Below are 16,018 nucleotides of genomic sequence, written 5' to 3' on the forward strand. Positions count from 1 at the left end.
TATCTGCCTCATAACGACAATGTGTAGATTATATCTGCCTCATAACAACCATGTGTGGATTATATCTGCCTCATAACGACCATGTGTGGATTATATCTGCCTCATAACGACCATGTGCGGATTATATCTGCCTCATAACGACCATGTGCGGATTATATCTGCCTCATAGCGACCATGTGCGGATTATATCTGCTTCATAACGACCATGTGTGGATTATATCTGCCTCATAACGACCATGTGTGGATTATATCTGCCTTATAACGACCATGTGGGGATTATATCTGCCTCATAACGACCATGTGTGGATTATATCTGCCTCATAACGACCATGTGCAGATTATATCTGCCTCATAACGACCATGTGTGGATTATATCTGCTTCATAACGACCATGTGCGGATTATATCTGCCTTATAACGACCATGTGGGGATTATATCTGCCTCATAACGACCATGTGCGGATTATATCTGCTTCATAACGACCATGTGTGGATTATATCTGCCTTATAACGACCATGTGGGGATTATATCTGCCTCATAACGACAATGTGTAGATTATATCTGCCTCATAACAACCATGTGTGGATTATATCTGCCTCATAACGACCATGTGTGGATTATATCTGCCTCATAACGACCATGTGCGGATTATATCTGCCTCATAACGACCATGTGCGGATTATATCTGCCTCATAGCGTCCATGTGCGGATTATATCTGCTTCATAACGACCATGTGTGGATTATATCTGCCTCATAACGACCATGTGTGGATTATATCTGCCTTATAACGACCATGTGGGGATTATATCTGCCTTATAACGACCATGTGTGGATTATATCTGCCTCATAACGACCATGTGTGGATTATATCTGCTTCATAACGACCATGTGCGGATTATATCTGCCTTATAACGACCATGTGGGGATTATATCTGCCTCATAACGACCATGTGTGGATTATCAGCCTCATGATGACCATCGGGTAGGTAAGTGGCATCCTGTGGCACATTTCCAGCGTCTGCGATTTCTTGTACGGCTCGTACTATTACGAATCTTCATGCTGATCTCATGGCTTTGTGCTGGATTTTATATATTTGTGTTTGAAACACCTGAACCCCATAATGAAGAGCAGGGTTCACATACTTTTAGCCATATGGTGCATATTCAGGGATGTAAACCAACAGTAGAACTTGTTTGCCCCTTTACACCCCAATATCTTTGCTTTTCACCCTACACCTTTTGTTTCGCTCTTGGTTGGGGAGGTGCGGCCCCCTGGATATTTTAGGCTTGAGGTCTTCAACAAACTATATAGGACCATAAAACACAGAAGGGCTGATATCTGTTTATTGGCGTCAGTCATTGTGGTGGTGTCCGTGACGATGACAATCAGAGCATGGTGACGTCCTAAGGGCTAACCCAGCACCGGAGAGCAGCATATCCCGTTGGCACAGAAGCCCCTCTGGAACAGCGGTGGAGAGCACGTCCCCTGACAAATCCCTCCTGTTCTCCAACAATGTCCGTCCCGGTCGTCCACATCTACTGGAAGGACAGCAAGAAGTGAGTGAGCACTGGTTACATCGACACCGTCGCCTCAGGGGCCACAGGGGCCTCTCCTTCTTGATTGTGAAGGACGTGTGGAATTATCGGACTGGACCATCTCCAGTGTCATGGCCTCAGATGCCTTAGGGGCGTAGGGGTTACACTCCACTTCTGTGCCATCTGGCTGTGGGTCGGGCTGTTCATCAGCTCCACCATTTCTGACCTGATCCCTGGTCACATCCTCTGGTTCTACACCAGGGCAAGAAGAATTTGGAGAATTGGTTTTATCCAATAAATGGGTCCCTGTAGTGACCGCGGGTAAAGCAGCCAGCCTGGAGTTTGATCATATGGGTCTATACATGGTTACAAAATATACAGTGCCTTCAAAAAGTCTTCATACCCCGTGAACTTTTCCAAATTTTTTCATGTTACACCCACAAATTTACAGTATATGCAGAGGCGTACATAGGAATCATGAGGCCCCATAGCAGAAGTTCTAATTGGGCCCCCCCCCCCAAAAAAAAATGTAAATAATTGTCGTGGTCACACAAGAGCAGATCCCATAACTTTCCATCCGTTACATAGTAATTTTCCCCCTGCTGACGTCCTAGATCTCTCTTTCATTGCCCCATAAAGTGTCATGCCAACAAAAGTGTCCCCCAAACACAGTATGATACCCCCATGGTGAATTCCTCTACATGCGCAGTATAATGTCCCTACTGTGCCCCACCTCAACTCCCAGGGCAAAGTATGGTGACCCCAACACAGTGTGATCCCCCAACTGTGACTCCTTAGAGCTAGAGAGGATGATACGTAATAAGGGAGGGTGTTATACATAAAAAAGGTGAAATTATATAACTAAGGATGGCGCTATAAATAATAAGTGAGTATACTATATACTAAGTATGCTATACATAATACGGCTGCTTTCCTGCATCTGTGTGCCGTGTCAGTCTGCTGCCCTGTTTTACCAGCGCATTGAGCATACCCTATTCTAATCCTCAAAATCGGATCAGAGCAGGACATTCTCTGACCCTCGCAGATCTCATTCTCAGATCCGTGATGTGTTATGGATCTATAAAACTGTACGAGTCCGTGGACCATCCGATAAAAAGATCTGGCAGCACACGGACATTTCACACAAATGTGAGAATGTGGCCTAAGGGATTTTACAGATAACATCATCACTCCAAGTCACACAGTGCAGATACAGAATAATATCTACATCCAGGCACTTACCGCTGACGTCTCATCTGATCAGAGACGGTCTCTGCTGCTTCTTCTCCATCTGGTCAGACCTTCATGTCCACATCTCCCAGCCACGACTCGTCTTGTCACGATGATCTCCAGCCTAGAAAATAACAAGGTCACATATATTGTATATATACTTGTGTCTCCCCCACACTGCACCCCTGAATACAGATATGTAGACCCCCCCCATTAATATACTATTAGCCACTTAGTAATCAAAATACAAAGTGATCAGCAGCACTGTGCCCCCCATTAACTATAATCTGCACCGCCCAATAATATAAATTATTCAGTCTGTGTGACTCTCCCCAATTAACTGTAAGGCTATGTGCACACGGAAAATATACAAGGCTTCACAGTACAAGCAAAGTGAAACTCCCATCATTGCTCTCTCCCAGCACCCCCATCATTGCTCTCTCCTAGCACCCCCATCATTGCTCTCTCCAGCCCCATCATTGCTCTCCCTATTGCCACCATCCTCATCATTGCTCTCCCCAGTCCCACCATCCCCATCATTGCTTTCCCCAGCCCCATCAGCCCCATCATTGCTCTCTCCAGCCCCACCATCCCCATCATTGCTCGCCCCAGACCCATCATTTCTTTCCCTAGCCCCACCATCCCCATCGTTGCTCTCCCCAGCTCCATCAGCCCCATCATTGCTCTCCCCAGCCCCAGCCTCACCATCCCCATAATTGCTCTCCCCATTGCCACCATCCTCACCATTGCTCTCCCCAGTCCCACCATCCCCATCATTGCTTTCCCCAGCCCCATCAGCCTCATCATTGCTCTCCCCAGCCCCACCATCCCCATCATTGCTCTCCCCAGCCCCACCAGCCCCATCATTGCTTTCCCCAGCCCCATCAGCCCCATCATTGCTCTCCCCAGCCCCACCATCCCCATCATTGCTCTCCCCAGCCCCACCATCCACATCATTGCTTTCCCCAGCCCCACATCCCCATCATTGCTCTCCCCAGCCCCATCATCCCCATCATTGCTCCCCCCAGCCCCATCATTGCTCTACCCAGCACCACATCCCCATCATTGCTCTCCCCAGCCCCATCATCCCCATCATTTCTCTCCCCATCCCCCTCATTGCTCTCCCCAGCCCCATCATTGCTCTTCCCCACCTCCCCTCATTCTCCTGTTTCTCTCCCCAGCGTTTTAAGTAAAAAAAAAAAACAACTCACCTCTCAGCACGCTCTCCTGCAGCATCCTCCTAGTTGATGGCAACTTTCTTCCTGACCCAGGCGAGCGCTGCATGATGATGTCATCAAGCTGCGCGCTTCTGTGTCAAGGAGGAAGAAGAGAAGGGATCCCTCCAGCTCCGCTGCCATTTTCCTCCTGTTAGCAGCAGAGCAGTAGGGATCGTTCCATGCCAGCCGCGTGCAGAGAGCAGCTGCACCGGTGGCGGTATGTCCTCCCCTGGACTGCTATGGGGCCCCCTCACGTCACGGGCCCCATAGCAGTCGCGTGGCCTGCCGCCATTGGCGGTACACCACTGAGTATATGTATGTTATTGGGATGTTCTCTGACACCAACACAAAGTAACAGTATGTGACGCCTAATGGAAATGATAAGAGGGTTTCTAGTTATTGTAAAAATATAAATCTGAACATTGTGCGGTGCATTTGTATTCAGCCCCCCCGAGTCAGGACCACCTTTCTCTGCAGTTACTGCTGCAGTCTTTTGGGGTCTGCCTCTCACACCTTTCTCTGCTGCAGTCTTTTGGGGTCTGTATCTCCACCTTTCCCTGCAGTCTTTTGGGGTCTGTCACTCGCATCTCTCACTGCAGTCTTTAGGGGTCTGTCTCTCCACCTTTCTCTGCTGCAGTCTTTTGGGGTCTGTCTCTTCAGCTTTTGTGGCACCCCTGAGGGTTCAGTCGCCACAGAGGTACTGCACCTCACCCAGAGGTGTGGTGTCTCCCTTCTCTCAGGTAAGGAGGGAGTGCTGCCCGGAACCCCAAACACCTGCATCCAACACTACACTCCTCCAGGCCAGCTGGAGGGGCAAGACGCAATGTATGTTTCTGCTGAGCCCTGACCCTGACTGGAGTGGGGGGAACCAAAGGTAGGGGGAACCAGTAGTGGGTGTGGGTGGAGGAAGTAGTTAGAGGGTGCACTTTGGCAGGAGATATAAATAGGGAAGCCATCTTAGGGTGGCAGGTTAGTCAGTAGGGACAGTTCAGAAGAACAGTCTGGGAGCAGAGTCTCTTAAGGAGCTCTGCTCCTCTACTAGGGCCTAGTGATAGAGACCCAGGAGGGGAGCAGGGAGTAGGCTCCGTTCTGAGAAGGGATCCTAGGGGGTACGGCGAGTGCAGGACGGCACCCGTACGCCCCGCATCTGTCAGAAGACAGAGGGATCGGAAGCCGCACTCTAATCCCCTGAGGTCAAGCAAGTCTGTGAACTCCGACGGACAGGAGGGACTTCAGAGCACCCGAGCAGGATTGAGAGTGGGCAGCGCAGTGCAGGAGGGAGAAGACCCAGTGTGAAGACGGTCAAAATAGGAACACGAGAAAGTGGGGTTCTGTCAGGTACTCCTAATCTGCCTGAGGAGGAACTGAGCCCCTGCCTGGTGAACGCAGCGCGACGTGGGAGGCTGACACCTGTACAGTGCACCAGCGGAACTGCCTTAACGACTGTGAGTAAAAACTCGGATGACTGCACTGCACTGCCTCCGTCCATTATTTCATCAGCGCCATCTTTCTCTCTGCACTACAACGCTCAGCGCATCTTACACTAATTACACTGCCCGGGAGCTAAGCTCTACCTGTGGAGAGCCACACCACCCCTGCTGCCGTAACACCAGCTCCAGAGGACTGCTCCGCAGCGGCGGCTCCCTTTTGCCGCAATCCATAGGTGGCGTCACGAACTCTAAAAATCCAATTCAATAACCCCTTTTGCACTGACCGCCCTGGGTCACGGACCGGGCCAGCCACCGTGATATCCCCCAACCGGCATCCAGGGGCCCGGCTGCCGAGTACTCCACGGCCCTGGGGGCGCATCACTTTCTCTGCTGCAGTCTTTTGGGGTCTGTCTCTCCCACCTTTCGCAGCAGTCTTTTGGAGTCTGTCTCTCGCACCTCTCGCTGCAGTCTTTTGGGGTCTGTCTCTCTAGCTTTCTCTGCTGCAGTCTTGTGGGGTCTGTCTCTCCCACCTTTCTCTGCAGTCTTTTGGGGTCTGTGTCACCCAGGGGGAATATAGGGGACTCGGTACCCGGGCCTTTTACCTTGTTTAGGAGGTCACGGCAGTCGGCTCCCGGGCCCGTACTCTGAGTCTCTCTTTAAAAAGGGGTTTTAGTGTACAGTTTGTCTCGTGACGCCACCTGTGGTTTCCGGTAATGGTTACCAGCTCTGCTGCAGACCTCCGGGGGGTGATGGGATGGCGGCTGGGATGTTTCTGCTCCCCACATGCGGAGCGGGCCCCCGGGGCAGTGTAGGTGCAAATAGTGGTGGTTCTGGGGCTTGCAGTGCAGGAGAGATGGCGCAGCAGGAGTAACTGACAGAGACAGGGGATTCACTTCAATACCTTTACTGGTGCGGATGTCAGGTACGGTCCAGGGTACTCAGTAGGATGGGTGCACTTCAGGACTTCTCCCCAGTGAGCGGGTATAAGGCCTCCTGGTCTGTGTCTCCCTCTCTCTAAGCTCCTGGCCAGCCTGGGCCTAGCTTCTGTGTCGTGCTGTTCCTTTGTAGCATCGGCGTCTCTGCCCCCTGCCAGGCAGAGACGCCGTCCCTCTCACCGCCGCGCTCCCCGCCCGGCGTCCTCCAGCGCTTCTCTTCCTGTTGCTGCCGGCGCGCGCAGCTTCCGAGGCCCTAAGGAGTCCCCGGCCAATTGCCGGAGGTCCTCCCATATATAAAAGCGCCTCCTCCAAAATGGAGGTGCCCGAGCAATAGTTGTTGCATAGTGTACTTACCTCTGCTTCAGCCCTCAGGTCCCGCTGCTAGCCTGACTACTAGTCCTGCCCGCCAACCTGACTACTCTCCAGCCCGACAGTCTGTCTTCCATTCAGTCCACCAGTCTGTCTATGGGCACTGCCCGCCTCCTTACCTGGAAGCACCTGCTTGCTACCTACCGTGCCTACCTGGAGGCTCCTGCTTGCTACCTGCTGTGCCTACCTGGAGGCTCCTGCCCGTTACTTGCCATGACCACCTGTCAGCCTACCTAGAGGCTCCTGCCTGTCACTTGCGGTGACCACCTGTCAGCCTATCTGGAGGCTCCTGCCCGTCACTTGCCGTGACCACCTGACAGCCTACCTAGAGGCTCCTGCCTGTCACCTGCCGTGACCACCTGACAGCCTACCTAGAGGCTCCCGCCTGTCGCCTGCCGTGTCTGCCAGTCCATCTACCCGGATCACTCGTCAGCCTGCCTTCTGTGCCCATCTGCAATATCGGTCGGTCCCTGCCATCTGTACCGTAGGAGTCACCTGCTCCCTTACAAGGTCGCTCCCAGAGTAGCACCTGGTCCCTCTGCTCGGACCCTCCCTGGTCATGGAGTCGATTGAGCCGCCGTACGACCTTGGTCGCTCCGAGTTGATACCTAGTTACGCCCCTCTGGGCCCCTCCTTGCACCGCAGCACAGAAGTTCCACCCGGCATTACTGGTGACCTACCCTGCGCAAGGAGGTGGTAGACTTCGTCTCGGCCTGTTCGTCTTGTGCATGCAACAAAGTTCCCAGACATCTTCCAGCCGGTCACCTCCTGCCTCTTCCCGTACCTGCTGCCCCGTGGCAGCACATTGCTATTCACTTTATTACAGATCTCCCTGTTTCTGCCGTTTGTACAGTCATTTGAGTGGTCGCCGACCGCTTTTCTAAAATGGCCCACTTCATCCCTCTGCCTGGTCTCCCATCTGCATCGGAGCTGGCTAAGGACTTCATCCTTCACATCTTCCATCTCCATGGCCTACCCCTCCACATTGTGTCGGATCAAGGGGTTCAGTTCACCTCACGCTTCTGGAGAGCTACGTGTAAGCTGCTGGATGTCACCCTGGATTTCTCCTCCGCTTACCATCCACAGTCCAATGGCCAAGTGGAGCGTATCAACCAGATCCTTACCAGCTACCTCCGGCACTTTGTTAACGCTCACCATACCGATTGGGTGGAGCTCCTACCATGGGCCGAGTTCTCCTACAACAACCATGACAGCGAATCGACTTCCAAGTCCCCGTTCTTTGTAGTCTACGGTCAACATCCCCGGATTCCGTTTCCCATCTCCGCTTCTGTGGACAACCCTGCCGCGGAGTCTCTGGTCAGCGAATTTTCCACCATTTGGGAAAATACTAGGTCTGCACTTCTTCAGTCCTCCGAGCAGATGAAGAGACATGCTGACAAGAGATGTCTGGATCCGCCTCAATTCCGTCCGGGAGACAAGGTTTGGCTCTCCTCCAAACATGTTCGGCTCAAAATACCCTCTTATAAGTTGGGTTCTCGGTTCATTGGTCCATTTGAAGTCCTCAAACTAATCAATCTAGTGGCCTACAAGTTAAAACTCCCGGCCACCTTGCGGATTCCCAACTCCTTCCACGTATCTCTCCTCAAACCAGTTGTGTTTAATCCTTTCTCCAACAATCCAGGTACTCCCCCTGCTCCGGTTTCCGCTGAGGACGTTTTTGAGGTAGAGAACATTCTGGCCACCAAGAGGGTAAGAGGAAAAACTTTTTTTCTGGTGGATTGGAGGGGGTTTGGCCCAGAGGAGAGAACTTGGGAACCCAGGGAGAACATTCATGCCTCGCTTCTCCTTAAAAAATTTCTTTCTGGCCTAAAAAAGAGGGGGCGTAAAGGGGGGGGTACTGTAGCATCGGCGTCTCTGCCCCCTGCCAGGCAGAGACGCCATCCCTCTCACCGCTGCGCTCCCCGCCCGGCGTCCTCCAGCGCTCCTCTTCCTGCTGCTGCCAGCGCGCGCAGCTTCCCGGGCACGGTGCTTAGGGCACGGTGCTTAGGGCGCGCGCTCCCTCCCTCTTAAAGGGGCCGCACGTGCCGCCCTAAGGAGTCCCCAGCCAATTGCCGGAGGTCCTCCCATATATAAAGCACCTCCTCCAAAATGGAGGTGCCCGAGCAATAGTTGTTGCATAGTGTACTTACCTCTGCTTCAGCCCTCAGGTCCCGCTGCTAGCCTGACTACTAGTCCTGCCCGCCAGCCTGACTACCAGTCCAGTCTGCGAGGCTGACTACTCTCCAGGCTGACAGTCTGTCTTCCGTTCAGTCCGCCAGTCTGTCTATGGGCACTGCCCGCCTCCTTACCTGGAAGCATCTGCTTGCTACCTGCCATGCCTACCTGGAGGCTCCTGCTTGCTACCTGCCGTGCCTACCTGGAGGCTCCTGCCCGTCTCTTGCCGTGACCACCTGTCAGCCTACCTAGAGGCTCCTGCCTGTCACTTGCCGTGACCACCTGTCAGCCTACCTGGAAGCTCCTGCCCTTCACTTGCCGTGACCACCTGACAGCCTACCTAGAGGCTCCTGCCTGTCACCTGCCGTGACCACCTGACAGCCTACCTAGAGGCTCCCGCCTGTCGCCTGCCGTGTCTGCCAGTCCATCTTCCCGGATCACTCATCAGCCTGCCCGCTGTGCCCATCTGCGATATCGGTCAGTCCCTGCCATCTGTACCGTAGGAGTCACCTGCTCCCTTACAAGGTCGTCCCCAGAGTAGCACCTGGTCCCTCTGCTCGGACCCTCCCTGGTCACGGAGTCATTGAGGCCCCGTATGACCTTGGTCGCTCTGAGTTGATACCTAGTTATGCCCCTCTGGGTCCCTCCTTGCACCGCAGCACAGAGGTTCCACCACCCGGATCCATAACATCCTTCACCTGTCGCTTGGTAGTAGGACCTTTTTCTGGCAACCACTATCCCTGGACGCCGGGGCCTTCATGGTTCCTAGTGCTGTCAAGGGTTTAGCTTCGGGTCGACCAGGGACTTGTAGTCCTCCTGGTATGCCGGTGATCCCTACCGGGTATAAAGAACCCTGTAGGCGCTGACCCGGTGTCCGGTTTGTGTCTTGGGGTGAGCCTATGATGCTCCTCTGCCCCCTCAACTCCTCTCTCCTCTCCTTCTTGCCTCCGGCCACACTCGGGGCCCTCAATACAGCAGCAGACGTGCTGCGTCTTCACTGCTCTCAGTGGCAGCACACTCTCTGAACAACTTACTAACTGAACTGCCTGGCTCCACTCTCCATATATATATCCCTATCAGGGCTCCCTCTGGTGGTATGAGGTGGAAGGGTAGAGGTGTCTGCATGTAATGAGGGCCTCTTGTGGAGAAGTTTATCCATGCACCCTTTTTGGGTCCTGTGGTACCTGTGAACAGCAGGGTGCCACAGGTCTGTGTCTCCACCTTTCACTGCTGCAGTCTTTTGGCGTCTGTCTCTCCAGCTTTCTCTGCAGTCTTTTGGGGTCTGTCTCTCCAGCTTTCTCTGCAGTCTTTTGGGGTCTGTCTCTCTCACCTTTCTCTGCTGCAGTCTTTTGGGGTCTGTCTCTCCACCTTTCTCTGCTGCGGTCTTTTGGAGTCTGTCTCTCCAACCTTCTCTGCTGCAGTCTTTTGGGGTCTGTCTCTCCAGCTTTCTCTGTTGCAGTCTTTTGGGGTCTATCTCTCCAGCTTTCTCTGCAGTCTTTTGGGGTCTGTCTCTCCCACCTTTCTCTGCAGTCTTTTGGGGTCTGTCTCTCCCACCTTTCTCTGCTGCAGTCTTTTGGAGTCTGTCTCTCCAGCTTTCTCTGCTGCAGTCTTTTGGGGTCTGTCTCTCTCACCTTTCTCTCCTGCAGTCTTTTGGGATCTGTCTCTCCACCTTTCCCTGCAGTCTTTTGGGGTCTTTCTCTTGCACCTCTCGCTGCAGTCTTTTGGGGTCTGTCTCTCCAGCTTTCTCTGCTGCAGTCTTTTGGGGTCTGTCTCTCCCACCTTTCTCTGCAGTCTTTTGGGGTCTGTCTCTCCAGCTTTTTCTGCAGTCTTTTGGGGTCTGTTTCTCCAGCTTTCTCTGCTGCAGTCTTTTGGGGTCTGTCTCTCCACCTCTCTTTGCTGCAGTCTTTTGGGGTCTGTCTCTCCCACCTTAGTCTGCAGTCTTTTGGGGTCTGTCTCTCCCACCTTTCTCTGTTACAGTCTTTTGGGGTCTGTCTCTCCCACCTTGCTCTGCTGCAGTCTTGTGGGGTCTGTCTCTCCAACTTTCTCTGCTGCAGTCTTTTGGGGTCTATCTCTCCAGCTTTCTCTGCAGTCTTTTGGGGTCTGTCTCTCCCACCTTTCTCTGCAGTCTTTTGGGGTCTGTCTCTCCCACCTTTCTCTGTTACAGTCTTTTGGGGTCTGTCTCTCCCACCTTGCTCTGCTGCAGTCTTGTGGGGTCTGTCTCTCCACCTTTCTCTTCTGCAGTCTTTTGGGGTCTGTCTCTCCTGCTTTCTCTGCAGTCTTTTGGGGTCTGTCGCTCCAGCTTTCTCTGCAGTCTTTTGGGGTCTGTCTCTCCCACCTTGCTCTGCTGCAGTCTTTTGGGGTCTGTCTCTCCAGCTTTCTCATCTGCAGTCTTTTGGGGTCTGTCTCTCCACCTTTCTCTGCAGTCTTTTGGGGTCTGTCCCTCCCACCTTTCTCTGCAGTCTTTTCGGGTCTGTCTCTCCACCTTTCTCTGCTGCAGTCTTTTGGGGTCTGTCTCTCCAGCTTTCTCTGCAGTCTTTTGATGTCTGTCTCTCCCAACTTTCTCTGCTGCAGTCTTTTGGGATCTGTCTTTCCAGCTTTCTCTGCAGTCTTTTGGGGTCTGTCTCTCCAGCTTTCTCTGCAGTCTTTTGGGGTCTGTTTCTCCAGCTTTCTCTGCTGCAGTCTTTTAGGGTCTGTCTCTCCACCTTTCTCTGCTGCAGTCTTTTGGGGTCTGTCTTTCCCACCTTTCTCTGCAGTCTTTTGGGGTCTGTCTCTCCACCTTTCTCTGCTGCAGTCTTTTGGGGTCAGTCTCTCCCAACTTTCTCTGCAGTCTTTTGGGGTCTATCTCTCCAGCTTTCTCTGCAGTCTTTTGGGGTCTGTCTCTCCCACCTTTCTCTGCAGTCTTTTGGGGTCTGTCTCTCCCACCTTTCTCTGTTACAGTCTTTTGGGGTATGTCTAGTGAATCCTGCTTTGAGCAGGGGGTTGGACCAGATGACCCAGGAGGTCCCTTCCAACTCTACCATTCTATGATTCTAAGTCTCTCCCACCTTGCTCTGCTGCAGTCTTTTGGGGTCTGTCTCTCCTGCTTTCTCTGCTGCAGTCTTTTGGGGTCTGTCGCTCCAGCTTTCTCTGCAGTCTTTTGGGGTCTGTCTCTCCCACCTTGCTCTGCTGCAGTCTTTTGGGGTCTGTCTCTCCAGCTTTCTCATCTGCAGTCTTTTGGGGTCTGTCTCTCCACCTTTCTCTGCAGTCTTTTGGGGTCTGTCGCTCCAGCTTTCTCTGCAGTCTTTTGGGGTCTGTCCCTCCCACCTTTCTCTGCAGTCTTTTCGGGTCTGTCTCTCCACCTTTCTCTGCTGTAGTCTTTTGGGGTCTGTCTCTCCAGCTTTCTCTGCAGTCTTTTGGGGTCTGTCTCTCCCAACTTTCTCTGCTGCAGTCTTTTGGGATCTGTCTTTCCAGCTTTCTCTGCAGTCTTTTGGGGTCTGTCTCTCCAGCTTTCTCTGCAGTCTTTTGGGGTCTGTTTCTCCAGCTTTCTCTGCTGCAGTCTTTTGGGGTCTGTCTCTCCACCTTTCTCTGCTGCAGTCTTTTGGGGTCTGTCTTTCCCACCTTTCTCTGCAGTCTTTTGGGGTCTGTCTCTCCACCTTTCTCTGCTGCAGTCTTTTGGAGTCTGTCTCCAACTTTCTCTGCTGCAGTCTTTTGGGGTCTGTCTCTCCAGCTTTCTCTGCTGCAGTCTTTTGGGGTCTATCTCTCCAGCTTTCTCTGCAGTCTTTTGGGGTCTGTCTCTCCCACCTTTCTCTGCAGTCTTTTGGGGTCTGTCTCTCCCACCTTTCTCTGTTACAGTCTTTTGGGGTCTGTCTCTCCCACCTTGCTCTGCTGCAGTCTTGTGGGGTCTGTCTCTCCAGCTTTCTCTTCTGCAGTCTTTTGGGGTCTGTCGCTCCCACCTTGCTCTGCTGCAGTCTTTTGGGGTCTGTCTCTCCAGCTTTCTCTTCTGCAGGTTTTGGGGTCTGTCTCTCCACCTTTCTCTGCAGTCTTTTGGGGTATGTCGCTCCAGCTTTCTCTGCAGTCTTTTGGGGTCTGTCTCACCTGCTTTCTCTACTGCAGTCTTTTGGGGTCTGTCACTCCAGCTTTCTCTGCAGTATTTTGGGGTCTGTCTCTCCCACCTTTCTCTGCTGCAGTCTTTTGGGATCTGTCTCTCCAGCTTTCTCTGCTGCAGTCTTTTGGAGTCTGTCGCTCCCACCTTTCTCTGCAGTCTTTTGGGGTCTGTCTCTCCAGCTTTCTCTGCTGCAGTCTTTTGGGGTCTGTCTCTTCAGCTTTCTCTGCTGCAGTCTTTTGGGGTTTGTCTTTCCAGCTTTCTCTGCAGTCTTTTGGGGTCTGTCTCTCCAGCTTTCTCTGCTGCAGTCTTTTGGGGTCTGTCTCTTCAGCTTTCTCTGCTGCAGTCTTTTGGGGTCTGTCTCTTCAGCTTTCTCTGCTGCAGTCTTTTGGGGTCTGTCTCTCCAGCTTTCTCTGCAGTCTTTTGGGGTCTCTCCAGCTTTCTCTGCAGTCCAGTTGCCACAGAGGTACTGCATCTCAGCCAGAGGTGTGGTACCCCACTCTCAGGTAAAGAGGGAGCACTACCCGGGACCCACACACCCACATCCAACACTACACTACTCAAGTAGGGAAGGGCAAGATTGTTCCTGAGGGAGAGCACAGACCCAGTCCCTGTCTGGAGGATGGAACTAAGTAGAGGAGGTGGGTGGAGGAAGTAGTTTAGGGGAGCACTGAAGGAAGGACTGAAGGTAGAGTGACAGTTGGTGACGTGGGTCACATGACAGAGAGTATAAAAGGAAGGGTAAAAAGATCTAGAAGAGCCCAGTGAGTGAGGACCGTTGAGGAGTAAGTTCCAGTCCTGGATCCAGACCCAGTGAGAGAGGACCGGAGCAGTGAGAGGGGCTCCAGAGAGAGAGAGAGGATCTTAGGGGCACGGGAAGTGCGGAGTCCACCCATGCGCACGAGTTCACGCCGACCGTGAAGACATCAGGTCGCAGTAGGGGACCGGCCCCAGATTACTGGAGGACTACAAGACTCAGCTAGTAAACTGGAGGTTGCGGTATCTCAATGTGCGGTAGCCAAAAACCACACACATTCGCTGAAAAGGTGGCTATATAGGACCAAGTGGACAGAGAGGACGTCGCTCGACAAGGCCCCCGGCCACTGGCTCGGGACACTGTGTTTTGAGGCGCAGGGCAGGAGGGCGAGAGCCAGCGCAGAGAGACGACCCGGGAAGGTACATAAGAAGGGCGTCCCGATCAAGTGTACCCAAGTTATCTGAGAGTTGGCTGGATCACTTTCCCCAAGGACACAGGACACGGTGGGCAGTTATAACCTGCTGGCAGTTGTAACCTGGAACATCATAAGAACTGTGAGTAAACACTTGAAGACTGCACCCCGCTGTGTCCTAGACTTAATTGCTGCGTCACCTGCCTTGCCCTACACCACCAACATCCAAAATCTCCTATTTAACTGCCCTGGGGCCTAGTTCTACCCGTGGAGAGCTGAACCAACTCCGCTGCGTCACCAACAGCCCCAGTAGATCTGAACAGCAGCGGCGTCCAACTATAGCCGCCTACCACGGGTGGCGTCACAAAACATTATCCCCAAAACTTTATTCCCCTTTTCTTTAATTATTGACCGCCCTGGGCCACGGACCGGGTCATTGCCACCGTGACTACCCCAAAAGGAACCGACCAGCCCGGCTACCGAGTACCCCATGGCCCCAAGGGGCACGTCAACTTGGCGTCATGAACAGGATGTACCGACCCGTTAACCAGGTCCTGTGAGCCACAAAGACTATGTTTGCGACTGACTAGTGGCGCCCGCCCAGAAAGAACAGGCGCAATGTGTATGTCCAAGAAAGTTAAGCAGCCTCCCATTTTGGGCCGGGCTATAGAATGGCGCGAAGAGCCATGCCCGCCCTTTGCAACAAGGGCCATATCAATAGACTTGTCCATCAGCCATGGGGACCCGCCTTCTGATGTGGCCGACAGGAAAACGAAACTGATCCTCCCACATAAGGGGAGAGGGAGGAAGAAGTCCTGGGAGAAGGACAGATACACTGGCGGTTGCGGAGAAGTCACAATAAACCCGATACGCGTGATGGCGAAAGAAGGTGGAAAGGCTCCGGTGCAAGGAGAGGATATGGAAGACGTCCCCAGCCACCCGGAGGGAGCTTTGGAGCAGATGCCCCAAGGAGTCCCGTAGTTTCTGCAGGCCGAAATACAGGAACTGGGTCAGCAGATGAGGCAGGCCCAGATGGACCCAGTCGAAAGGTGGAAGGACACGCTGCTGGATAAGATCTCCCGGCAATGGATGGAGTTACGCCCTGTTTCTTCAACTCCAGCCCCAGAGGGAGAAGAGAGGGAGACGAGCGGCACCGGAGAGGCAGCTGCAGCAGGTAACACCCATTCCCCGGTGGCTGATGATACACTAATTGGGCCCCTGGATCCCCCAACAGTCCCTACACCCAGCTGGGTGAAATGCAACGTCGAGTGGGACTGGTTGGCGCAAGAAGAGGGTAGGCTGGCGGTTCCCTTAATACATGCACCAACGCCCCGGGCCGTCTGTACAGGCAGAGTAGAGTGCTGATGGGAGAACCCGGGAGGGGACCTGATGGGATTCCCTGGGGAGGCGCAAGTAAGAGAAACCCGGGAGGAAACTCTAAAAAGAGAGGAGTTCTGCCGGCAACAAATCCAGAAGTGAAACGCGGAGGAAAAGGAGCGGCAGACCCGATGGCAGGCCATGGAGGAGCGGAACATGAGAGCCAAGGCCCAGGCTCGCAAGGACAAACCCGCTGACCAGGGTGAGAGAGTGCTGGGCATGGTTGTAAAGTTCAACCTGGACAAGGGCTGGGGTTTCATCTGGGAGCCCAATAGAGCCCAGGACGTATTCGTGACCCAGAGGGATGTGGAGTCGCATCTCCAGCAAGGTAATCCCAACTGCAACCTATATCCTGTTGACCGAGTCACTTACACTCGGCATCGAGGGGAGAGGGGGTGGCACGCTCTTGATGTGCGGAAGGCGAGCGCGGAGGACATGCCCCTGACTTCTGGTGTTGCTGATCTTGGCCGTCCACCAGCAGCTTCTGATCCGGCTGCA

The 16,018-nt window shown here is 53.4% G+C and overlaps 1 long non-coding RNA gene across 1 annotated transcript in view; it reads right to left on the bottom strand.

Annotated features, from left to right (window-relative positions):
- Positions 1–1,331: 1,331 nt before the first annotated feature.
- The window catches only part of LOC141257890 (uncharacterized), a 35,113-nt gene continuing 20,426 nt past the window's right edge, over positions 1,332–16,018 (bottom strand). Inside the window, exon 2 of the long non-coding RNA XR_012318114.1 lies at positions 1,332–1,537. This is a non-coding gene — a long non-coding RNA (uncharacterized lncRNA). The remainder of the gene's footprint in view (positions 1,538–16,018) is intronic.

Source organism: Phyllobates terribilis, unplaced genomic scaffold, assembly GCF_046119375.1.
Source record: "Phyllobates terribilis strain yellow unplaced genomic scaffold, ASM4611937v1 Scaffold_3__8_contigs__length_932513732, whole genome shotgun sequence".
In the NCBI taxonomy this organism is placed as follows: Eukaryota; Metazoa; Chordata; class Amphibia; order Anura; family Dendrobatidae; genus Phyllobates; species Phyllobates terribilis.